The sequence below is a fragment of the Macaca nemestrina genome, chromosome 2, assembly GCF_043159975.1.
Source record: "Macaca nemestrina isolate mMacNem1 chromosome 2, mMacNem.hap1, whole genome shotgun sequence".
NCBI lineage: Eukaryota > Metazoa > Chordata > Mammalia > Primates > Cercopithecidae > Macaca > Macaca nemestrina.
The window spans coordinates 163468423-163493908 of record NC_092126.1 but is presented as its reverse complement, the minus strand read 5'-3'; the positions used below and the strand labels follow the sequence as shown (position 1 = coordinate 163493908).

The window sequence follows — 25486 nt, the reverse complement described above, 5'->3', positions numbered from 1 at the left end:
CTGCCCTGATGCATTTTCTGACTCTCAGGTACAAGCTGGTACAACTACATGAACTGAGTCACTACTGCCTTATATTTGGATCCCAGAGACCTGTTAATATTCTATACTATTCTAGGGGCTGGGGTTTGGGAACTTTTTAAAAAAGCACCATACAAAAACCTTTACCAACTTCCCAGAGTTGCACTGTTACCTAAAAGCACTTAGGTACTATTATGCAAATTACACATGCATGATTTCCATAAAAACCAGTCACAAATGTCAATTAGTGCTCATTAATATGCAATAAAATTCTCATTTGAAAACTATTAAGAGGCAAGAATGAATTCCACTTGGCTGCCCTCCTTTAATGAGAACCGCTGAGAAGTACCCTGTGCTATTTCTCATCAGCAAAACAGTAAGGTATAACAACAAATCAAGCTTCAGGCAACAGCAGGAGTAGACAGAATAAACACTTGAAGGTTTCAGAGACTGATTTTGGACAGTTCAAGTTTTATGCTGCTACAGCTGAGATCCCTACCGCTGGGTACTAAGAATATAGGCTGAGTGAATTCATTAAGTTACTTTGCAAACGAAGCATGGTGATACTGAGCACTCTGTTAAAGGATGTTTGTGAGGGTGCCACACGGCTGGAAGAGGGTAATGAAACCTCATTCCTGAGGGTCAGTCTGTTCAAGAGACTGTGTTATAGGCCTCAAAGGAGGCCAAGAGCCAAGTCCCTTGGAATTACTGGGCTCATCCCTAAAAAGCCTCCTGGTAAGAATTTTTGTGAGTGAACTCACATGCTGTGTCTCTAAATTCCAATTTCAGCTGGACACTGGATTACTCTAAACTCTTGTTTGGTGTTGCTGTGCAACCCAAGACACTTGTGTGAGGGTGACTTGGGCTTTTTGAGGCTTTACAATTTTTCCATAAAGATGGAAAACAGAAGCTGTCAACATTAGACTGGTCTTTCTGCAGATATTTGCTTAACAAACTGTTCTAAACCTGGCTTGGGAGCAGGGGTGGAGAACAGGATTTTCTAATTATAGTCTAACCCAGTGGTTATCAAACTTTAGTGCACACCAGAATCATCTGGAAAGCTCCTTAGAAAACACTGCTGGTCCCATCTCCAATTTGTAATTCAGTAGGTATGGCCTGGGGCCTGAGAATTTGTATTTCTAACAAGTTCCTAGGTGATGCTGATGCTGCTGCTGATCTGGGAATCACACTATGAGAAACCCAGTTCAAGATAAGAAATACAGGGCTTTTATCCGAGTTTGAACCAAACCCTTGGGATAACTTTTGATATGTTACTCCAGGCTTTGATGACTCATGCACACATACATAGATCAAGTCATTTGAATTATGCTCTAGAAATTAGTTTTAGGGAAGTATTATTGAGAAATTAGACACTTAGCATGGCAGTCGATTCTTTCATTCTTCAAGCCATGATTCTTAAATAGTTTTTGGTCATGATAGACTGATGAAAGCTACGGACTCTCTCCTGAAAAACCATATACAAACATGTAATATCTTACATAAAATATTTGGGGAAATTATAGGCCACCCACCAACCCTCCTGCAAAGCCCAATCACCCCATATAAAGAGCCGCATTTCAAACTAAACTCAGCTGAAGTCAAGGATAAAAGAATGTCTTAGCCAGGCACGGTTGCTCACGCCTGTAATCCCAACACTTTGGGAGGCCAAGGTGGATGGATCACCTGAGGTCAGGAGTTCAAGACGAGCCTGGCCAACATGGTGAAACTCATCTCTACTAAAAATACCAAAAATTAGCCAGGTGTACTGGTCCTCGCCTGTAATCTCAGCTACTAGGGAGGCTAAGGCAGGAGAATCACTTGAACCCAGGAGGCAGAGGTTGCAGTGAGTCAAGATCTTGCTACTGCACTCTAGCCTGGGTGACAAAGCGAGACTTGTCTCAAAAAAAAAAAAAGAACATTTTAATTAAATTATTCTTCATGGTGTTCTTATAAGTGTAACTGTTTCTCTGTGACTACCTACAAATAAAACATGATGCACTGAGATTATAAAAGGCTATGAAAAACTATGTCACCAATTAAAACATTTAATAATCATTTTGAATATGTTTATTATTTATCTAGTTTCACAATCTTTGTGTTTAAATTGGAGTAATCTATACTTGAAGTAATTACACAAATAAGTTAAAAATCTAGGCCGGGCACAGTGGCTCACGCCTGTAATCCCAACACTTTGGGAGGCTGAGGCGGGTGGATCACCTGAGGCCAGGAGTTCGAGACTAGCCTGGTCCAACATGGTGAAATCCCGTCTCTACTAAAAATACAAAAATTAGCCGAGCGTGGTGGTGGGCACCTGTAATCCCAGCTACTCAGGAGGCTGAGGCAGGAGAATTGCTTGAACCGGGAGTTGGAGGTTGCAGTGAGCCGAGATCATGCCACAGCACTCCAGCCTGGGCGACAGAGCAAGACTCCATGTCAAAAAAAAAAAAAAAAAAAAAAAAAAAGCCGGGTGCAGTGGCTCATGCCTGTAATCCCAGTACTTTGGGAGGCTGAGGTGGGTGGATCATGAGGTCATGAGATCAAGACCAGCCTGACCAACATGGTGAAACCCCGTCTCTACTAAAAATATAAAAATTAGCAGGGTGTGGTGGCATGTGCCTGTAATCCCAGCTACTCAGGAGGCTGAGGCAGGAGGACTGCTTGGACCTGGAAGGCGGAGGTTGCAGTGGGCCGAGATTGCACCACTGCACTCCAACCTGGGTGAAAGAGCAAGACTCTGTCTCAAAAAAAAAATTTTTTTTATTATATTACTATTTGCTTTACCACTAAATATAAAGTTAGATGCATGTTTTGCATAGATTCCCTTTATCAGGCTAGGGAAGTTCTCTTCTATTTCTAACTTTTGAGACTGTCTATAATAGATCTGGGCTTTTACATTCTCTACTACCTCTTGAGTGAACTTTGGTAGCTTGTGTCTTTCAAGGAATTTGTTCGTTTCATCTATTAATAAGTTGATGGAATTATTGGAGAAAAGCTATAATGTTTCCTTATTATCCTTTAATATCTGTACAATTTGTAGTGATGTCACATCTCTCATTCTAATATTGGTAAATTGTATCTCCTCTCTTTTTCCTCTTCTTCTTTGTTTTCTGTCAAGAGGTTAATCAATTTTATTAATATTCTCGGTGAAACATTATTTGCTTTCATTGACTTTCTCTACTTTTCAAAATCTAGTTTATTTATTTCTGCTTTAATATTTCTTATTTTCTTTCTTCTGTTTATTTTGAATTTCATTTGCTCTTTTTCTGTTTTGGTTTCTCAAGATGAAAGCTGAGGACACTGATCTGAGGCCTTTCTTCTTATAAGCTTTTTTTTTTTTTTTTTGCGAGGGGGGTGGGGACAGGGTCTCACTTTGTCACCCAGGCTGGAATGCAGTGGTGCGATCTCGGCTTACTGCAGCCTCGAACTCCTGGGCTCAAGTGATCCTCCTGCCTCAGCCCCCATTAAGTAGCTGGGACTACAGGCACATGCCACCATGTCCAGCTAATTTTTTGTATTTTTTATAGAAATAGTGTTTTGCCATGTTGTCAAGGCTGGTCTCGAACTCCTGATCTCAAGCAATCTGCCTGTCTTGACTTCCTACAGTGTTGGCATTACCGGCGTGAGCCACTGTGCCCCACCTTATAATATATAATACTATAAAATTCCACCTAAGTACTGCTTTTAATATATTAGTTTTTACTTTCAGCCCCAAATATTTTCTCATTTCCCTTTATTTTTTATTAAAAATAATTTTTTTAGAGACAGGGTCTCACTCTACTGCCCAGGCTGGAGGGCAGTGGCATGATCATAGCTCACAGCAACCTCAAATTCCTAGGCTAAAGCAATCCTCCCACTGAGTAGCACACCACCACGCCTAGCTAATTTTTTTTTCTATTTTTTGTAAAGACAGGATCTTACTCTGTTGCCCAGGCTGATCTTGAACTCCTGGCCTCAAGCAATCCTCCTGCCTCAGCTTCCCAAAGTGTTAGGAATACAGATGTGAGTATGTGAGTCATGCCACTTGGCCCTAATTTTCCTTTTGATTTCTCCTTTCACTCATGAGTTATTCTGAAGGATGTTATTTAGTTACCAAATATTTGAGAATTTTTGTTACTGAGTTCTTAATTAATTCCACTGTGATCAAGAACACACCTTATATAACTAAAATCCTTTTAAATTTATTGAGATTTGTTTTATGGTTCAGAATATGGTCTAACTGGATAAATGTTCCATGTACACTTGAGAGGAATATGTATTTGCTGTAGCTGGGTAGAGTGTCTTATAAAGATCGATGAGGTCAAGTTAGTTGATTGTATTTTTATCTTCTTTTATATGCTTAATTATTTTCTGTCATTTTATCAATTACTGAGAGAAGGTTAATGAAATTTTGGACTACAATTATGGATTTGTCTATTTCTCCTTAGAACTCTATCAATTTCTCATTTATGCATTTTGAAGTTCTGTTATTAGATGCATAAATGTTTAGTACTGTTACGTTTTTCTGATGAATCAACTTCTTTATCATTATGAAATGATTTTCTTTATCCCTGGCAATATTCTTTCCTCTGCAATATTACTAACATTGCTATTCCAAATACCTCTAAATAGTTTTGAGCTTTGTTCTGGGATGCAGTCAAATTAACTGGAACAATTTGTTCCTTTTGGGTCTTTTTAAAAGATTTGTTAGGATCAGTCCAGTGCTCAATCTAGGGCTATTTGTCACTACTAAGGCATGGTCTTTCAGAGTATACTATCCAACCCTCCACGAATTATGAGCTTTTCAAGTCTAGCTGGTGGGAAGAGGCACAATTCCCAGTCCTGTGTGAGCAATGAGCACTATTTCTTCTAATCCTTTGGGGCAGTTCTTTCTTTATCCCAGGTAGTTTCCTTACATGCATGTGCTGCTCAGTACTCAGCTTAATCCTTCAGGTATACCCTGTGAGGAACTCTGGAGCTCTCTCTGCAGCTCTCTCCTCTCCAATACTCTGTCCTACAAACTCTAGTTGCCTTGGTCTCCCCATACATAGGGAGCTCTGTCTTCTCAACTCAGGAAATCTGGGTTCTCTCTGTTTGTACCATATTCTGGAAACTATATCTTGGTATGCCTGTTTTTGTTTTGTTTTGCTTTGCTGAATACCAGAAACCACGTATGAAAAACAAACAGGTTCTGGATCATTTTTTCTTCTCCAAAGAATATGGAGAAGACTTCTCTTAGGGTGTTAAAATAAGAACAGATTACTTTAATCTAATCAGTGACTAAGTTGATTGGGAAATGGACTTCAATATTTTATTTGACCAGGTCTATTTCTGGTTTCCTTTAACTGGTCAGGCATAATCCATCAGTGGTCCCAACTGAAAGCTGAGGGTGTTTTTCAGGCCATTCCACATTGGTGGGCTTTACATTCTATAATAATTTTTATCTTCCTAGTGTAATAAGAATGCAAGTAGTTCTGAGTAGCTTCTCAGCTTTTTAGCACCTTCTTTGTGTTTGGATTTTTATACTCTCTTGGTCTGTGCTATTTATAAATCAAGAAAATTGCTTAGACTATTCAGTTGATTTTTCTGGTCCTCTTTTCTGTTCATGATCATGGTTTCTCATGTCCTGAATCATTTGGTTTCCTTGAATTCAATTTTTTTTTTTCCTCCCCAGCCCTATCAGACTGCAGAATAACCTGCCTGGCTTCTCTGATTTTAGCAGCTGCTTATTGTTTAGGTTCTCCTCATGTGCTACTTAATAAATAGTTAAGTGTCTACAGGGAAAAAGTAGCCTAGAATATGGAACACTCAATGAGTTTCTCTTCTTTCTGAGGTCTTAGCTCTCAAGTCCTACCTGCCTTATTAGGTCTTCTATGCCTTCAAATAGATGTTTAAGCCCCAGCTTTTCTAGATGTCCTGTAAAGGAGTAAAAATCTACTATCAGATAGTCCATTATAGCCAAAATCAGATGCTTAATGTCTTATAATAGGTTTAGCCTTAAAATTTTTCTGACAAGAACAAACTGTTTAAAGATAATCTTTACTCAGATGACAGTGCAAACTATATAAGATATAACTATCCTTACTATTAACTATGAGACCAATGAAGATACATTATAGAATCCCTAAGTTATAAAACATAAACCTACTGTAGAGTCTAAGTTTGCCATCATTATCACTGGTCAGTGCATATTTGAAAATTAAACATTCATGTAAAGTTTGTATTAACATAAAGGGTAATGCTTATTTTTCAGGCATATACATGCACAAACTAAACTTAAAAGTTTTTCCTTAGAAATTAATTGCAGTAACTTCTATTCTGTTTTTCTTTCAGTTTAGTTTTCAACCTAGGACATAGAAATCCATTCCAAAGCTGCTGAGTACAAATTGCAGCATGTGTTATAGAAGCCAATGGCAAAATAACTGTCAGCAGGACTTGATGATTTCTTTCTCTTGCTTAGCTAATGGTTGCATTCTAAACACAGATTCACATTGGGGTTTCTGATATGTTTTAGAGATCACAGATTTGTATAAAGTGTCCACTAGCTCACAGGACCACTGGTTACACAATAATCTTCAGCTGAGGACTTTCAAATTTCTTTCACCTTTTGCTATTTTGTCAGTTCACTGTTTATATTTATTTCACTTATTTGTACTTACCAGCTTCCCTTAATGCTTCTCTGACATTTCCTCCTCTTCAGCCCTGGTGTGGTGGAGAATCCAACTCCTCTCTAGTCTGGTGGACTAGATTGAAGTTTTACATCCCAGCAAGGGCAAAATTAAAAAGGAAAGCCAAGTACTTCTGGGAAGCTTACTCCTAATACTAGGTTTGTTAAAATCATTTGTTTAAAAATGTTCACATCTGTTGCTTGGCACTGATCCTTAAGCTCCAAGACCCCTACCTTCTTAACTAATTATCCTCATATCAAATAATCAGTTACAGTTGATTGATTATATACTCATAAAACTCCCCAAATCCCAAGTCCTCAAAATGAAGACAGAAGACCGGGATTGGAATTGAAGAACCTTTTTCAATCCAACTATTAAAGAAAGGGCATAAGAAAAAAACACACCAGATATAGCTTTGTGAGAACGTACAGTAACTGAGCGTATTCTCTCTTAAAGGACACCCCTCCCAAAAACCCACCCCTCAGATGCTCCTGCCACAGCTGAAGACCATGTATAATTCCACAGCATGGGATAAATGAGCAAGGGGAATTGGAAACAGTCTGATCAACCAAAAGCAAGAGAGACACAATGCAACTGAGATACTGCAGACTCCGTTCCCCACTGAGCTGATATAATCCACACTTGGCACAAAGGAGTTCTCACTGCAGGCTTTCCTTCTTAAATACACAGGCCCTCCTGGCGAAATGTGGTGGGAGAGGGGAGAGAAAGACAAAAGGAGGAAAGAAACAACTGCTGTAAAGGAGACCTACAGTGTGAATTAAAATTATGTATTCCCTTTGACCCAAAAATGCTAATTTTGGGAATCCCTCCTATGAAAATAAAACCCAAAGTACAGGAATGTTTATTGTGGCATAATTTGTTGTGTAAAAAAAGCTGGAAGAAAAACATGAATATCTATCAATGGGGAAGTAATGAATGGGAAGAAATTATGGAACTTCCTATAATGGAATATTAGATAGCTATTAAAAATAATAAGTTGGATCAATTATATGTATTAATCTAGAATAATTTACACAATATATACTAAATAAAATGAAAGAAATAACAATAACATATTATATGATTCCATTTTCACATACAATAGAAAATAAGTCTACATACTCATATGTTTGTTCAAACATAGAAAAGGAGTGAAGGGGCTGAGTGCAGTGGCTCATGCCTATAATCCCAGCACTTTGGGAGGCTGAGGTGGGAGGATCACTTGAGCCTAGGAATTCAAGATTAGCCTGGACAACACAGTGAGGCCTCATTTCTATAAAAAATGTTTAAAAATTAGATGGGTGTGGTAGCATGTGCCTGTGGTCCCAGTTACTTGGCAGGCTGAGGTGGGAGGATCCCTTGAGCTGGAGATGTTGAGGCTACAGTGAGCTGTGATCATGACATGTGAATACACATGAAACTTTTTTTTTTGAGACAGGGTCTCACTCTGTTACTCAAGGTGGAGTACAGTGCCATGATCACAGCTCACTGCAGCCTCAACCTCCTGGGTTCAAGCGATCCTCCCACCTCATCCTTCCAAGTAGCTAGGATGACAGGCGCACACTACCACACCTGGCTACTTTTTTTTTTTTTTTTTCCCATAGAGATGGAGTTTCACTATGTTGTCCATGCTGGTTTTGAACTCCTGGACTCAAGCTATCCTCCTGCCTCTGCCTCCTAAAGTGCTTGGATTACAGATGTCAGCCAGCACGCCCAGCCTGGGCACTTTACATAGTGGTTTTGTCAGAAAGATGGGAGTGAGGGAAGGTGGAGATTAGTTATATTTTCTTTCTTTTTTTTTCTTTTCTTTGAGATGGAGTCTTCCTCGGTAGCCCAAGCTGGAGCACAGTGGCACAATCTCAGCTCACTGCAACCTCCGTCTCCTGGGTTCAAGCAATTCTCCTGTCTCAGCCTCCTGAGTAGCTGGGACTACAGGTGCCTGCCACCACGTCCAGCTAATTTTTGTGTTTTCAGTAGAGATTGGATTTCACCTTGTTGGTCAGGCTGGTCTCGAACTCCTGACCTCAGGTGATCCACCCGCCTTGGCCTCCCAAAGTGCCAGGATTACAGGCATGAGCTACCATACCTGCTCAATTTTTTTTTTTTTTTTTTTTTTTTGAGACGGAGTCTCACTCTGTCACCCAGGCTGGAGTGCAGTGGCAGGATCTCAGCTCACTGGAACCTCTGCCCCCCGGGTTCAAGTGATTCTCCGGCCTCAGACTCCCAAGTGGCTGGGATTACAGGTGCCTGCCACCACGCCCAGCTAATTTTTGTATTTTTAGTAGAGACAGGGTTTCACCATCTTGGCCAGGCTGGTCTTGAACTCCTGACCTCGAGATCCACCCGCTTCAGCTTCCCAAAGTGCTGGGATTACAGGAGTGAGCCACTGTGCCTGGCCTAATTTTTGGTAGAGATGGGGTTTCACCACGTTGGCCAGGCTGGTCTTGAACTCCTGACCTCAAATGATCCACCCATTTCGGCCTCCCAAAGTGCTGGGACTATAGGGTGAGCCACTGCACCCAGCCATATTTTCTTTATATACTGCTGTCTTACTAGACTTGTTACAATGAGTGTGTATAACTTTTATAACTTAAAAATGCAAAAGTTAAAATATAAAAAGTATTTATTGAGACTTATAACTACAAGTAACTCTAGTCCCCAGAGTTCAGTGAGGTATGTGGTCCTCTGGCATTTGCTTTGAATTGATCGTGGTGGTTAATAGCAGATAGGAGCTTCTGATCCTGGAGAGAGGGTTCACCTTCTGTCACTCAACAGAAGCCAGTGAAAGCCCAGAATCAACAGTGCCTCTGGAAAACGTCAGTGGTTGTGAAACAAAAACTATATCTATTTATCTGAAGCCTCAGCCACAGAGCTTCCCAAGGGGCTGCCTGAGCCAGTGAGCAGCCAGCAAACACATGGACGAGAATAACTCATGCTTTTGTCTTGGAAAATCCCACTACTCCAACTATTGACAGCCTTTGTTGGCTCCTGTTTCATACTTCAGAGATGAGAAGCACAAAGCCGGCCCAGTGGCTACAAGCATAAATATTAAACTCTGGGGGAGAGAGGCTGCTGCCCAGGTTTGAAGTGTTCTGTATTAGCCTTTGGTGGAAAATACTTTGAGCACCACTGGAAGCCACATGTCACACACAGAAAGGCATTGGCCAAGGCAATGGTGTTTGAGGTGTGATACTTAGCTCAGTATTTGCAATTCAGTTTCATGCCAGTCGGTACTTACAGTTCTTCCGAGGGTGATAAACATATGATATTCAATAATAAAGAAAAGATATGCACAAGTTAGCAGTCTGTGAAACATTTAACTTTTCATTCATCTTCCAACATATTTTTCTTTTCTGCAATCCTCTCTCCCTACCCCATGCCTCTTTCTCTGTCTCTCTACTTAACCCCTTTTCTCCTTAATGTTTTTCTGATTATCATAGAAATTCACACTTCTTAAAACAATCATGAAAAATATAGATAAGTTGAAAAAATACAAATAATCATTTATAATCTCACCACTAATATTTTAGGATAGTTTACCCTTTTAAGTGCTTTGCATTTGTGTATCTTTGCAAGTGCAAATGAATGTCTTGCAAAATACCTAATACTATGAATGAATATATGGAAATGTGAAAGAGGGGTTTGAACAGACATCCTTGCTGGGACCCAGGCCGTTGTGATATGGCCATGTGTTTTCATGTGTCAAGTTTTTATTAATATTCCTCAGACTGACTATGACAGCTGCCTTTGTGTCTCCTCCCTTCCTTTCTCCTCACAGCTGCCTTGGAAGTCAGCAATATTCGCATGTAAAATTCCCATGGGTAGTTATTTGATCTTCTTTTATCCCTGTTTCTCACTTGCAGATAACTGGGTACCCACAACCTCTGCGATCTCAGCACGTCACTACTCTCTTCCCTTTTCCTCTCTCCTGCTGTTATGTTTCCCTCTCCCTCTTTACTCTGATCTTCTGCATTTATCCTAGCAGCATCCAAAAGCAGGCAGCCATCACTGGCTCATGAACAATCACAGAATCATTGAAACATCTGTTCAGAAAAAGCACTCAGGTAGTGTGATGCTCTAGCTTTGTTCTTTTGCTTAGGCTTGCTTTGGCTATTCAGGCTCTTTTTGGGTTCCATATGAGTTTTAGAATTTTTTTTCTAATTCTGTAGAGAATGATGTTAGTAGTTTGATAGGAATAGCATTGAATGTATACATTGCTTTGGGCAGTATGATCATTTTAATGATATTGATTCTTCTAATCCATGAGCATGGTATATTTTTCCATTTATTTGTATTGTTTCTAATTTTTTCAGTAGTGTATTGTAGTTCTCCTTGTAGAGCTCTTTCACCTCTTTGGTTTGCTGTATTCCTGGGTATTTCATTTTCTTTGCAGCTGTTGTAAATGGGATCATGTTCTTGATTCGACTCTCAGCCTGGATGCTATTGGTGTTTAGAAATGCTACTGATTTTTGTACATTGATTTTGTATCCTGAAACTTTGCTAAAAATCCTTTTTAGTTCTAGTAGCCTTTTGGAAAAGTCTTTGGGGTTTTCTAAGTATAGAATTATATCGTCAGCAAAGGGAGATAGTTCAACTTCTTCTTTTCTTATTTGGATGCCTTTTATTTCTTTATCTTGCCAGACTGTGCTGGCTGGGACTTCTAGCACTACCTTGAATAGGAGTGGTGAGAGTGGGCATCCTTGCCTCATTCCAGTTCTCGAGGGGAATGGTTCCAGCTTTTGCTCATTCAGTATGATGTCAGCAGTAGGTTTATCAGGGATGGCCCTTATTATTTTGAGGTATGTTCCTTCAATGCCTAGTTTGTTGAGAGTTTTTATCATGAAGAGATGTTGGATTTTATCAAAAGTTTTTTCTGTGTCTATTGAGATGACACAGATGATCATATGGTTTTTGCTTTTAATTCTGTTTATATGGTGACTCACATTTATTACAGAACCAACCATGCATCCCAGGAATAATGCCTGCTTGATCACGGTGAATTAACTTTTTGATGTTCTGCTGAATTTGGTTTGCTAGTATTTTGTTGAGGATTTTTGTGTCAATATCAGGGATATTGGTCTGAACATAGGCACAAAAATCAGATCTCTTCATCGTATCTCTGCCAGATGTGGATGTTAGGCTGATGCTGGCTTCATGGGATGAATTAGGGAGGAGCCCCTGCTCCTCTATTTTCTGTAAGTTTTAGTAGGATTGGTATTAGTTCTTCTTTGTATGTCTCATAGAATGTGGCTGTGAATCCATCTGGTCCAGGGCTTTTTATGGTTGGTTGGGTTTATTATCATTATTATTATTATTATTATTACTGATTCAATTTCAGAGTTTGATGTTGATCTAGTCAGGACTTCAATCTCTTCCTGATTCAATCTTGGGAGATTGTTTCCAGGAATTGATTGATTTCTTCTAGATTTTCTAATTTGTGTGCATAGAATTGTTCATAGTTTTCTCCAAGGGTCTTTTGTATTTCTGTAGGATCAGTTGTAATGTCATCTTTGTTATTTCTATTGTACTTATTTGGATCCTCTCTCTCTCTCTCCTCCCGCTTTATTAACCCAGCTAGCAGTCTATCAGGCTTATTTATTTTTTCAAATAGCCTATTCTCTGTTTCATTGATCTTTCATATAGATTTTTGCATCTTAATTTCATTAAGTTTTTCTTCAATTTTAGTTATTTCTTTTCTTCTGCTAGAGTTGGGGTTGGTTTGTCCTTTTTGTAGTTCCTTTAAATTCAAAGTTATATTGTTAATGTGAGATCTTTCTAGCTTCTTGAGGAAGGCATTTATGGCTATAAACTTTCCTCTTAACGTTGCTTTGGCTACATCCCAGAGGTCTTCATAAATTGTGTCCCTATTTTCACTAATTCCAAAGAATTTGCTAGAGTATAGCCAAAACAGCGTGGTACTGGTACAAAAATAGACACATAGACTAATGTAACAGAATACAAAATTCAGAAATAAGGCTGCACACCTATAACCATCTGATCTTCAACATGGCTGACAAAAACAAGCAATGGAGACAGGACTCCCTTTTCAATAAATGGTGCTGGGATAACTGGTGGCCATATGCAGAAGAATGAAACTAGACCCTTACCTTTCACTGTATACAAAAACTAACTAAAAATGGATTAAAGATTTAAACGTAAGACCTCAAACTATAAAAATCATAGAAGAAAACCTAGGAAATACCCTTATCAACATTGGCCTTGGCAAAGAATTTATGGCCAAGTTCCCACAAAGAATTGCAACAAAAACAAAAATTGACAAGTGGGACCTAATTAAACTAAAGATCTTCTGCACAGCAAAAGAAACCATCAAAAGAGTAAACAACCTACAGAATGAGAGAAAATATTCACAAACTATGCATCTGACAAAGGTCTAATATCCAGAATACATAAGAAATTTAAACAAATCAACAAGCAAAAAACAACTCCATTAAAAAGCAGGCAGAAGACATGAAAAGACACTTCTTAAAAGAAGGCATACAAGTGTGGCCAACAAACATGAAAACATGCTCAGCATCACTAATCATCAGAGAAATGCAAATAAAACCACAATAAGATACCATCTCACACCAGTCAGAATGGCTATTATTTAAAAGTCAAAAAAACAACAGATCCTGGCAAGGCTGTGAAGAAAAGGGAACACATACGTTGTTGGTGGGAATGTAAATTAGTTCAACCACTGTGGAAGGGAGTTTGGACATCTCTCAAAAATCTTAAACACAGAACTACCTTCGACCCAGCAATCCCATTACTGGGTATATATTCAAAGAAATATAAATCATTCCACCATAAATACACATGCATGCATATGTGCATCACAGCACTATTCACAATAGCAAAGACATGGAATCAACCTAGGTGCTCATCAACAGTGTACTGGATGAAGAAAATGTGCTACATAAACACCAAGAATAAAAAAGAATGAAATCATGTCCTTTGCAGCAACGTGGATGCAGTCGGAGGCCTATCCTAAGTGAATTAATGCAGGAACAGAAAACAAAATACCACATGTTCTCACGAGGACATAAATGCAGGAATGACAGATACTGCAGACTACTAGAAGGGGAAGGGAGGGAGGAGGCGTGGGCTGAAAAACTACCTATTGGGTACTGTGTTTATGACCTGGGTCCAATGTACCCATGTAACAATCCTACACATGTATCCTCTTAATGTAAAATAAAAGCTGAAACTTTAAAAAAAGAAAAGGCACTCAATTAAGCATGAACCCTATTTACCTGTTCAGCCAAAAGACTGATTAACGCAGCACTTGAGAGATTCCACCTCAGGCAGAAAATCAGGAATATTTTAGATAAGAGCCAAGAAAGACTTTGTTGGTCTGAAGTACTGCCAGACCAATGCCTTCAGGCCCTTACCACACCTTCAACCTAGACCACACCTTTAGGACCTTGCCATTGCCCTAATTAAGACATCTACTTCTGCCTTCCCTTTCAAGGTTTTCTCAATAACTCTTAGAAACTCAAGATGGAGAGGTGGCAGTGCTGACTGATGGTCTGACATTCCAGTGTAGGCAGATGGCAACATGAAGACTCACAGCATACTTTCCTGGGTGTTTTCAGTCACTGAAACCCCATGCTACCCATAGCAGCAGAAGAGCAATTCCAACCAGCAAAGCTCTGGGCAGAATCATGAAGGTCCTCCCTTGCCCTTTCCTATCCTTGACCCAAGAAATCCCTTCTCACCATCAGAACTCCAGAGCTTTCTAGCTAATCTCTACACACGCAAAGCTCCTCATTGCAAGACTGAGGACTGACTTTCCCGGGGGACAATCGTTTCCACAGTTATTTCTTCCCAATGACAACATAAGGTATAGATGATTGACATGTTCAACACTCCTCCCTACTTCACTATTTTTATTATGAGTTAAAAAATAAACATCCTGAGGCATTTTTGAATAGGAATCTGCAACCCAAAGAAAGAAGACATATGGAAGGGGCCTGGCAGTTTTGTCTCCAGGTCATCAGTCTGCATGACCTCAACCCCCGAGTTGCCTCTCTGGTCAGAGCCTGATGGCCTGGTCAAAGCAGACCTGGGCTTTGTGGGGATGATTGGCCAGCCTCATCACTTAGCCCTCAGTTGCCTGGCAACCCATGTCTGAGGTATACTGGCCCAGATTTGTGTTCAGGTGATAAGGGGATACTTAGATCATTGCAACTCCCCAAGCTGAGGCAAAGTAGTCATGAGGAAGCCTAAAGGATGCTGTGGATTCAATCTGACTCAGAATATTCTAGTGTTTGTGGGCTGGGGGCAGAAAGGTGCCTGGTGAGGCCTGTTTCTGGTCAGTCCTAGGAGTATACTGAGTGTATCTGACCACCTCTGGTTTACCTCTCTTAGAGTAGACCACACAGAGTATTCATACTGTTTTAGACACAGCTGAATATTCTGGAAGTGCCTTGGACATAAAGGTACCTCAAGGCCTTGCCTAGGGTGGATATACTTCCCAAGAACTGCTCAAAATATAAGCCAATCTCTGGCTGAAAGTTACATGGCCTTCCAGCAAACAGACCAAAGTCCATCCTCCTGTGGCCTTCATAAGCTAGCCTTTAGCTCTCCTGCTTTATCTCTTGTTGCAACCCTGCCCTGACCCCCATCCACCCACCTTCTCTCCTCACTCACACCACACTGGCACTTTGGCCCTCACTCAATCATGTTATTCTGTCTCTCTGGAAAGGCCCTTCCACACCGCAGCTGCCAGTCAAAAAGCACACCTCCTTCAGAACCTGACTCAAAGCCACTTCTTCCTTGAAGGGAAATGTTGACTTCTCCTGGAATAGCTCTCTGGCTCTACCTGGAAACGCTGCCTAGCCTCCACTTCTATTCTCATCCTCTCATAGCAGGTTGTGATAATTATAGCACTGAGCACAGTAGTCTCATATGAGCCTCATCCACATGAGTGTCAAAGGAACTATGCATTTTACAATGCTGAGTCTCCCATTCTTCCACGTGGAATGAATGCATCCCAGCATTCCTCTCATTTTAACAAGTTCTTTTCACTCTCCTCTCTGGATTCATACCTTTGTTGATACTATATTAACAGACCCCTCTTTACTCAAGCCATTTTTTATCAGTACATGTAGTCTTTCTCCTGATCTAGACACTATTCATGTCCATTTTTCTGTGTGCTCATTCTTCTCCATCCCTAGAAAGCAAGGTGCTCTGTGTGGTGGGGTTTAATAACACAGGGCCGTATCATTGATCACTGTCTGAGTTCACAATTATGACACACATCTCAGAAAAACGCCTTGAGAAGTCTAGATGGAAACCAATGCCCCATGGAAACACATAAATATTTCATCAGGCTCTGAACAAGACTCTTGCTCATGAATGTTTAAACCCCTCAGTAGCATAATACTCAGAGGCTGATTACAGTCAACTTGTACTGGGATGGGGAACCTGAGAAGAGGAGGCAAATACAACAGCGATGGCAGCAGGCATTCTACAGTGTCTCTTTCAAGGATTTTGCACTGGAGGGCTCGCTAATTTGTTAGACACTCATTTTCCAAGTGCTCTCCCTCTAAAGTGGGAAGCAGGTCAGCTCCCAGCAGAGCTGTCTACAGAGAGCACTGGCTGGGGTGCATGCAGGCTGCTATATCGGTCACAGCCCCCATTACATCGCCATACTTCTCTCCGCACTGGTGGCACAAAGGAAGATTTTCATATAAAGTACAGAAGACTCAAGATGAGGCAGACCCCTTATAGGTTCACAGCAGCTTTGTTCAAAATTGTCACAAACTGGCAACAACCCAAGTATCTATCAATCAGAGAACGAATAAACACATGGTCAATATTCATACAATGAACACTACCTTGGAATAAAAAGAAATGAACTACTGATACACACAATGGCACAGATGAGTATCACAGACATTGTATAGAAAAGAAGCCAAACACCAGAGTACATACTGTGTAATTGCACTTATATGAAGTTCAGGAACCAGCAACACTAATCTATGATATTAGAAATCAGAACAAGGTTTGCTGCTTCTTTATGGTGGGGGTGACTAGAAAGAGACATGAGGAAAAGTTCTGTGACTGAAATATTTTATGTCTTGTTTGGGATGTGGGTTTGTCAAAACTGGCCTAGCTATTAGCAAAGGATTCAGCTGAGAAGTGCTGCGAGGATAAAAGAGGCCACTGATCTCCAGGGTCATCATTTACCTATCAAATATTGATTAACTTGAATTACAAATTACCTGAAAGGACTTCTAGTATTTTACTAAGGGTTCTGCCACCCTTATGGGAGTCAATGCTTTATTTGTGTAATTTAATTACCTAATTAATCTAACAGTTATTTATTAATTGCTCATAATACACCAAACAGGAACACAGCCACAAATAAGACAAAAAAATTCCTTGTCTTGATGGAGTTTACATTAGAGTGGGGAATATGCCCAATTAATAAGGAAACACATATACTATATAGTGTCAGGGAGTGTTAAGTGCCGTGAAGAAGGATAAAGCAGGGTCAGAGGACAGGGAGTGACCACAGGCTGTTTTAGATCGGGTGGCCATCATTCTGGAGAGTATGAAAAGAAACTGGAAAGGGCTGAGAAAAGAAGCAGTGGCAGTGTCTGAAGGAAGAGTGTTCAGGCAGAGGAAAGAGCAAGGACAATGGTAAGTGAGAGGATGGGCATAGAATATAAGGTCACCCGACCAGATCACAAGCCCTGGTGGAGAGTTAAATGTTATTCACAGTGTGAGGGGAAGCCATTGGAGGGTGTTAAGCAGGGGAGTGATATCATCCAACTGACTGACATTTTAAGAATGGGAAAAAGAAGGCAGTTAAGGGGTCTTCTCAAGATTCTTATGGGAAAGTCAGAAGAATAAGATCCGTATTTTTTTCTTAAAATGTTAATATCCTTCACACATCTATATCTGAAACACCTTCTGATTCAAGCTCTGTCCAGGACCAGATCACATATGTCTGGATTCTAAACACTGATTTTTATTAACAAGTTTGTTTTAAGGTAATAAGTTTATAAAATGAGAGGTAGATAACATCTTTGTATGTCTAAAATTTTTCATAATAAAGTACTGGAGAAAAAAGGTGAGATAGTGATTTGCATCCTTTATCAGGCAAAATTCATCAGCAACTAAACATGAATGTTCTGATTCCCAAGACCTTTGCAAAATAAAGGCTCTGATTTTTTTTTTTTTAACTAAATGCAGAACATTCCTTTCAACGTCCAAATCCACCTTTGCAACCCAAGTCAGTCCATGTTGCACTGTTTCTGCAGCATGTCAGAGCCTCTGGCTTCTTTCCTCTCTCCCCCTTCTCCCAATTAATCTCTGAAACCTACAGGAGAATGTAATAAAATGCAAATTCAGGGAGAAGGATGCAGTTTACAGAGGTCTCATCCTCCTCCTACCCTATATGGAAATTCCCTTATGGTTAAACAACAAAAATGGAAATATTAAAACCCTCAGCTGGAAACAAACACTTAAGCACCTATTCTCCCTTCCAGATAACGTTTCCCTCAATCATTATTTTTCCACTCTTTTGAGAGCCTTCTAGGCTGGAAGTTGTTTCATCTCACCCATCTTGGGTCTCTCCTAGGTCTCATTTCTGCCTTCACGAGGCTTGAAGTTGTATATCCCCAGGCTATCAGAACTTTGACTCTGACTAGGCTCAATTCTAGACTTTACTGGGGAATAGGGAGAAGCTAAAAGCTGGGGGTGGAAGAGAAAGGGAAATAGAGGGAACATTCCAGAGACAGTGGTGTCCCTGAGGGGGAATTAGGCTGGCAAAATGGGGAACAGAAAGCCACCTCTATTCCTCCCAAGGGACCCCTAACTCAAGCAAAGCCTGCTAAAGCACTTTATTCTCCAGACTCAAATTGCCTTAACCTATAAGCAAATGCTTCCTTAGCCATTTATCCACAAGCCCATTTGCTCCACCTGCAGCAATGAAAGAAGCACTGTTTTTGCAAGCCGGGCTGCTACCCAGACTGCGAGGAGACACTCTATGCAGAATTCAGTCACTGGTGGAGAAAAATAAGTTTTTCTTTGCAGGCCTTGCTGCCTAATACAACTATATCAACAATTTCTCCCACTGTGTAACCCCCATCTGAAAATCTTTCCCTTTTACCTAGGATGCAAAAATGTAATGTTATCCTCCATATCCTGGTTTAAAGAACTACACCAGGAAAGACATTTCATGATAGGCTAGGACATCATTTACCTCTAATTCCAGCATGCATGTAGCTAGAAAACCAACAAAGGGGTAAGTTATGCCGTGCCATGACTTCTCTTCCCAGATTTCTATCCTGAAATCTTAACAAAATTCGATTTTAAAAACCTCAAGGTTTGTATTCTTCACAAGCACATGTATACCTTGAGTTCTACCTAGAGGCCTCTAGTTTCTGACAGAGCTAACTTGGAAAGGGCTGCTTGCCAGGGTACAAGGATGCTGCAGCTTCCAGGTGACTCTCTCATGCCCAGAAGCAACGCAGTTCAACAGACGCAGTGCAATAAAATTGTCCCTTTTCAGGACTTTGCAATCCCCATGGGGGAGCCCATCGTGCCCGCCAGTCTGCAGCCTGGGGGTGAACATGCCCTGCAAAGCAGATTCGGCGTGAGGAGACTCTGGAAAGTCTACAGGCGGTGGGAAACTGTTCCGGGATCTCTCATTTTCAGCACAGGCTGTCGCTTATTCAGCAGAAAACCCACTGCCCCATCTTCACACCAAATTACAGTACTCTCCCGCCTCTTTCACTGAAATTGCCACTCGCATCCCTGATGAGTGATCCGTGCTCACCTCAAGTTCCTAAGAGAATTTCTTTTTTTTTTTTTTTTTTGAGACGGAGTCTCGCTCTGTAGCCCAGGCTGGAGTGCAGTGGCCGGATCTCAGCTCACTGCAAGCTCCGCCTCCCGGGTTCACGCCATTCTCCTGCCTCAGCCTCCCGAGTAGCTGGGACTACAGGCGCTGCCACCTCGCCCGGCTAGTTTTTTGTATTTTTTAGTAGAGACGGGGTTTCACTGTGTTAGCCAGGATGATCTCGATATCCTAACCTCGTGATCCGCCCATCTTGGCCTCCCAAAGTGCTGGGATTACAGGCTTGAGCCACCGCGCCCGGCCCTAAGAGAATTTCTTTATCGGTTCCAAAGAAACTGCCCAGATTCTGGAAAGGAGAGAAAGCCCCTCCCTCTTTCCACTTTCACTTAATAATTAACTGTTGGAAGTTCTGTGGATCCTTAAGGTCTCTGTGCTCACCTCATCGGTGTCGGACCGCCGAGAAGCGCCAAGCCCGCTGCTATGTGCAGGAACCCCACGGTTCCCCAGCGTCTCGCGGGTTCGCGGGCCTGGAAGGGGCGGGAAGGGGCGGGCCGGGGCAGAGACAGGGGCCTGCGCCCATCGCCGCGCCGGGAGCGGGGCGTGGAGGCGGCGGGACGGCGGCGCCTGCCTCTGAGGTGAGCGGGGGGCGCTGGGCGCCTCTGGCCGGGGCACTGGCTGAGCCACGCCTGCCCGCCCCTCCCTGGCGCCGCCCGCGTGGCGCGCCTCGACCCCGCTCTCCCGCGAGGGCCGGGAGGGCTCCGAGACCTTGCAAACAACACGCGCCGCGCGGCTCCTCCAGCTCCTCGGTTCTTTCTCCTGGCTTGGCCGCCGAGTCCCCTGGGGAGGCCCCGCCTCCGGCCGTCTCCTCGGAGACCTTCCCTGGGGGGCACCTTCCCCTCAGCGCCCCTTCCCGGGCCTCGAGCCAGAGGCTGCCGGAGGAGCTGGCCGCGGGGCGAGGAGCTTCAGGTTCGGGTCCCTAGCCGGCCTGGGTAAGGAGACTGGAAGAATTCTCCGCGAATGCTCATTTTTATTTCTGGAGTAGGGTCGGAGTTACCAATTAGTTTTCTTATTTTATACTCTCTGGGATTGCCAGATTCTTTACGTTGAGTTTTTGCTTATTTTATAATCAGACAAGTACATTTCTTTTTCCAAGAATGCTAACAGGAGACCACAAACAAGATGTTCGCACCCAGCCCACTGTCTTCCACTTAAAAATATGTGTGAGGTGTTGTGTTTAAGACACCCTCAAGGAGAAACAGAGGGGAGACCTGGAAAGGGTCCTGGGAATCCACTTAGACTTTCCATATTATATTTAAGTTTCATTTATTTTAAAATCTCGGACGTATCTACGTGCATTAGTACATTCCACATTTTTACAACTGCCCAGAGGAAATCTTTAGTTGTAGAGGAGGGGAAGATAGAGGCCAGGCCCGCAGACCCCACTGGGACAAGACAGTGGCGACGTTCTTAGCTGTTTTACACACTGTGATACCCAAAAACTTCTTTTCACAGAATTCTACTGAGGGAGAAAACGAGAGGAAGAAAGAACGATAGACAAAGTTTTCCTCAAGGCAATAAGCAAAAACTGGTTTCTCAGGAGAAAGAATTACATCTGAGATTTTACCCAGGACTCTCCAGATCTCTCATTCTACGCAGCCAGACCCTTTCACTTGGAACGTGCAGAAACTGAGGAGGACCATCTGTCTCCTCCCTGGGGGCTCCCTGAGTTAAAAAGGCCTGGGTCCATCTTTTTTCCCTAGGAGAGGTGACTTCAGAGTCTAGAGCCAAATCTTCACGTCTGTGGTTCTAGATTGAGGATTTGCCCTTCTGATCTCTATGGGGCTTTTATTTTACCTGGGAATTCCCCTGGGCTCTTCACCTGTTACTCTCATCAACCCCTCTCTATATTCTGCAAGATATTGAAATCTTTCTCCCAGCTTGGCCCCCACCTCCAATCCCAGTGTTCTCTTTTCTCAGATTGGAGTATTTCCAACCCCTCAGTTGCCAGGCACTGAAGGTTTTCATCTTCCAGGCCTGCCATGTTTACCTCTGAGATGTTTCTGGAAACTGTCCCCTTCTCAGCATTCTCACACTGCTGCTCTTGATAGGCTTTGATTATCTGGGACTGAATTGTTTCAATAATTTCCTAACTGATTTTCTTGCCTCCTATCCCCACTACCAACACAGACTTAAGAATGTCACTCTCTTGGCAAAACAAGCCAACATCCTCTATCCTCTGTCCCACTCCCAAATCTGCAGTAACTTTCCTGTGCAATTGTAATACAGTGTAAACTTTCACAAGGACGGGGAGTGGCCAAGATGGATGACCAGAAGCAGGTAATGTGCATGGCTCTCACGGAGAGGAACAGAAGGGACGAGTAGATACAACACCTTCAACTGAAACATCCGGGTACTCGCATTGGGATTAATCAAGGAAACAACTTGACCCGCAGAGAGCAAGGAAAAGCAAGACAGGACAACATCCCATCTGGGAGCATCAGGGAGCCAGGGGATCTTCCCCTGCCCAGGGAAATGGTAAGTGAATGAGCGACCCCAGAAACCATGCTTCTGACACAGATCTTTGCAACCCTCCTGTCAGGAGATCTCCTTGTGAATCCACTCCACTAGCAGCAGGGCCTTCAGTCTTCAGTCTGCCAGACAGAGCTACATGGAGTCTCAGCAGAGCAGCCACTCAGGCACACTGGAGCCTTAGATATTTGGGCTTTTGGCAAAAGTAGCTGCATCTCCCACAAAGAGGGAGTTTAGATTCCCGTTCACACTCCTAGGAAAGAGGCTGAATCCAGAGGGCTGAGCAGCAACAGCCCAAAGGGCCGACTTCCACAACACCTCACACAAGATAAGACCCACTGGCTTGGAATTCCAGCCAGCTACCAGTAGCGACATAGCACCTGCCTAAGAAGGAGCTCCCAGGGGAGGGATAGGCCAACATCTTTGCTGTTCAGGAGCTTTAGCTGTTCCAGCCTTCAGGGTTTGGAGAGTCTGAGACGACCTGGGGCAGTAGGGATGCCCCAGCACAGCGCAGATGCTCACCAAAATGTGGCCAGACTGCTGCTTTAAGTGGGTGCCCAATCTCATTCCTACTCACTGGGTGTGACCTCCCAATCAGAGCCTCCAGCCACCCCGCCTGAGCTCTTCAGCTGTGACAGAGATCTGAATTCCCCCTGGGATGGCAATCTTAGAGGGAGGGCTAGGTTGCCATCTTTGCTGTCTGGGTGACTTAGCTCTTCCAGCCTTTGGGTTGTGGAGTGTCTGAGGTGACCAGGAGCTGAAGTGGACCCCCAGCACAGCACAGCTGCTATACAGAAACATGACCAGACTGCTTTTTTAAGTGGTCCCCAGCCTGTTCCTCCTCATTGGGTGGAACCTCCCAAACAGGGTCTTCAGCCACTTCCTACAGGTGCCTTTGGGCCAGCAACAGGTCCATACCTCCCTGGGACAAAGCTCCCGGGGGGGGACAGGCTGCCATCTTTGCCGTGTCACAGCCTTCACTGGGGACACCTCCAGGTTCTGGAAAATCTGAGGTGACTAGGGACTGGAGCAGGCCCTAAGCATACCAGAGCAGCCCTATAGAAAAGTGGCCAGACTGTTTTGTAGGTGCCCGTTCCCATATCTCCTCACTGGGCAGGTCCTCCAGGCCTGGGCTTCCAGCTACTCCCCACCAGAGCTATCCAGCCAATACCAACTCAGCGACTCCCAGGACAGTGCCTCCAGGGGCAACTGAAAACCTCTCAGCCACTGCCTCTGCCATGGAACTCCTTGCACTAAAGAAGGAGCAAAGACCCTAAGTGCCTTCTCCATACCAACAAGCTGCAGTAGACCCAAGAAAGGAGGCCAGTCCATCTCCCATGGATTCCACATCACTCACCAGACAGGGAACCCCTGGCTTGTATCCAAAGCACGAACCCTCCATCTTGGGCTGATTGCACTGAGCAATTGGTAACCTGCATTTCTCTGGGGGTAGAGCCCCCAGGAGTCAAGCAAATGACCCTTGGCCACAACACCTACTAAGATCTCTTCCTTTGCTACTTCTAAGCCGGGGAAGGAACATAAACACTGAGATCACTCCAGAGCGGTAGTGGGCAGTCCAGGAATGCTAAGTTGTGAACTACAGCCAGCACTGAAGGGGGAGAGGAACCCACACTTTCAGAGCACTGAGAGGGAATACAGCTGCAACTGTAAAGAAACATACAGGAGCAGAAGTCTACCAACTGACCAATAAGCCTAAGTGTCACGTGCAGGATCACACCCCAAAGCTTCAACACCAAAAATATCTCACTAACATACCCACTTCTAAAACCAGAGACAAGAAGTCAGCTTCAAATAAAGATCCTACACAAAGCCTCAGCACAGTGAAAACATCCAAAAAAGAAGTCTATTGACTGTAGTCAATCTGTGTTGCAGGTAAATGAACACCCACACACAGAGATGAGAAAGGACCAATGCAAGAACTCCAGTTACTCAAATGGCCAGAGTATCAGACATTCTCCAAACGATAACACCAGTTCTCTAGCAAGAGTTCTTAACCAGGCTGAACTGGCTAGAATAACAGAAATAGAATTCAAAATATGGATAGGAACAAAGAGATCATCAAGATTCAGCAAGATGGCAAAACCCGATCCAAGGAAAATAAGAATTACAATAAAGTAATACAGGTGCTGAAGGATGAAATAGCCAGTGTGAAAAAGAACCTAATGGGTCTGACAGAGCCGAATAACACAATACAAGAATTTCACAATGTGGGTCAGGTACAGTGGCTCAAGCCTGTAATCCCAGCATTTTGGGAGGCTGAGGTGGGCAGATCACCTGAGGTCAGGAGTTCAAGACCAGACTGGCTAATATGGTGAAACCCCATCCCTACTAAAAATACAAAAATTAGCCAGGTATGATGGCAGGTGCCTGTAATCCTAGCTACTTGGGAGGCTGAGACAGGAGAATCACTTGAACCCGGGAGGTGGAGGTTGCAGTGAGCCATTTGCACTCCTGTCTAGGTGACAGAGAAAGACACTGTCTCCAAACAAACAAAAAAAACAGGCTGGGCATGGTGGCTCATGCCTGTAATCCCAGCACTTTGGGAGGCTGAGGCAGATGGATCACCTGAGGTCAGGAGTTTGAGACCAGCCTGGGCAACATGGTGAAACACCGTCTCTACTAAAAATACAAAAATTAGCTAAGAAATTAGCTGAGTGTGGTGGTGCACACCTGTAATCCCAGCTGCTTGGGAGGCTAAGGCAGGAGAATCGCTTGAATCCAGGAGGTGGAGGTTGCAGTGAGCCAAGATTACACCATTGCACTCCAGCCTGGGTGACAGAGTAAGACTCCATCTCAAAACAAAACAAAAACAAAAACAACAAGAATTTCACAATGCAATTACAAATATTAACAGGAGAATAAACCAAGCTGAGGAAAGAATCTAAGAACTTGAAGACTGGTTCTCTGAAATAAGACAGTCAGACAAAAATCAAGAAAAAAAGAATAAAAAGGAGTAAACAAAACCTCTGAGAAGTATGGGATTATGTAGAGTCCAAATCTATGAATCATTGGCCTACTTGAAAGGGAGGGGGAGAAAGCAAACAGCTTGGAAAATATATTTCAAAATATCGTCCATGAAAACTTCCCCAACCTTGCTAGAGAGGCCAACAGTTGAATTCAGGAAATACAGAGAACTTCTGCAAGATTCTACACAAGAAGATCATCCCCAAGACACATAATCATCAGATTTTCCCAGGTTGAAATGAAAGAAAGAATGTTAAAGGCAGCTAGAGAGAAAGGGCAGTTTACCTACAAAGGGATCCCAATCAGGCTAACAGTGGGCCTCTCAGCTGAAGCCCTATAAGCCAGAAGAAATTGGGGGGTCTATATTCAACAATTTTTTTTTTTTTTTTTTTTTTTTTTGAGATGGAGTATCGCTCTGTCACCCAGGCTGGAGTGCAATTCCAGCTCACTGCAACCTCCGCCTCCCAGAGTCAAGTGATGTGCCTGCCTCAGCTTCCCA

General features: G+C 42.8%; 1 protein-coding gene across 1 annotated transcript in view; it reads right to left on the bottom strand.

The window, feature by feature from the left end:
- LOC105470326 (G protein-coupled receptor 156) overlaps positions 1–20477 on the bottom strand; it is a 131460-nt gene extending 110983 nt beyond the window's left edge. Inside the window, exon 1 of the mRNA XM_011722184.3 lies at positions 19912–20477. The gene's annotated coding sequence lies outside the window, so the exon portion shown is untranslated. The remainder of the gene's footprint in view (positions 1–19911) is intronic.
- Positions 20478–25486: the final 5009 nt, after the last annotated feature.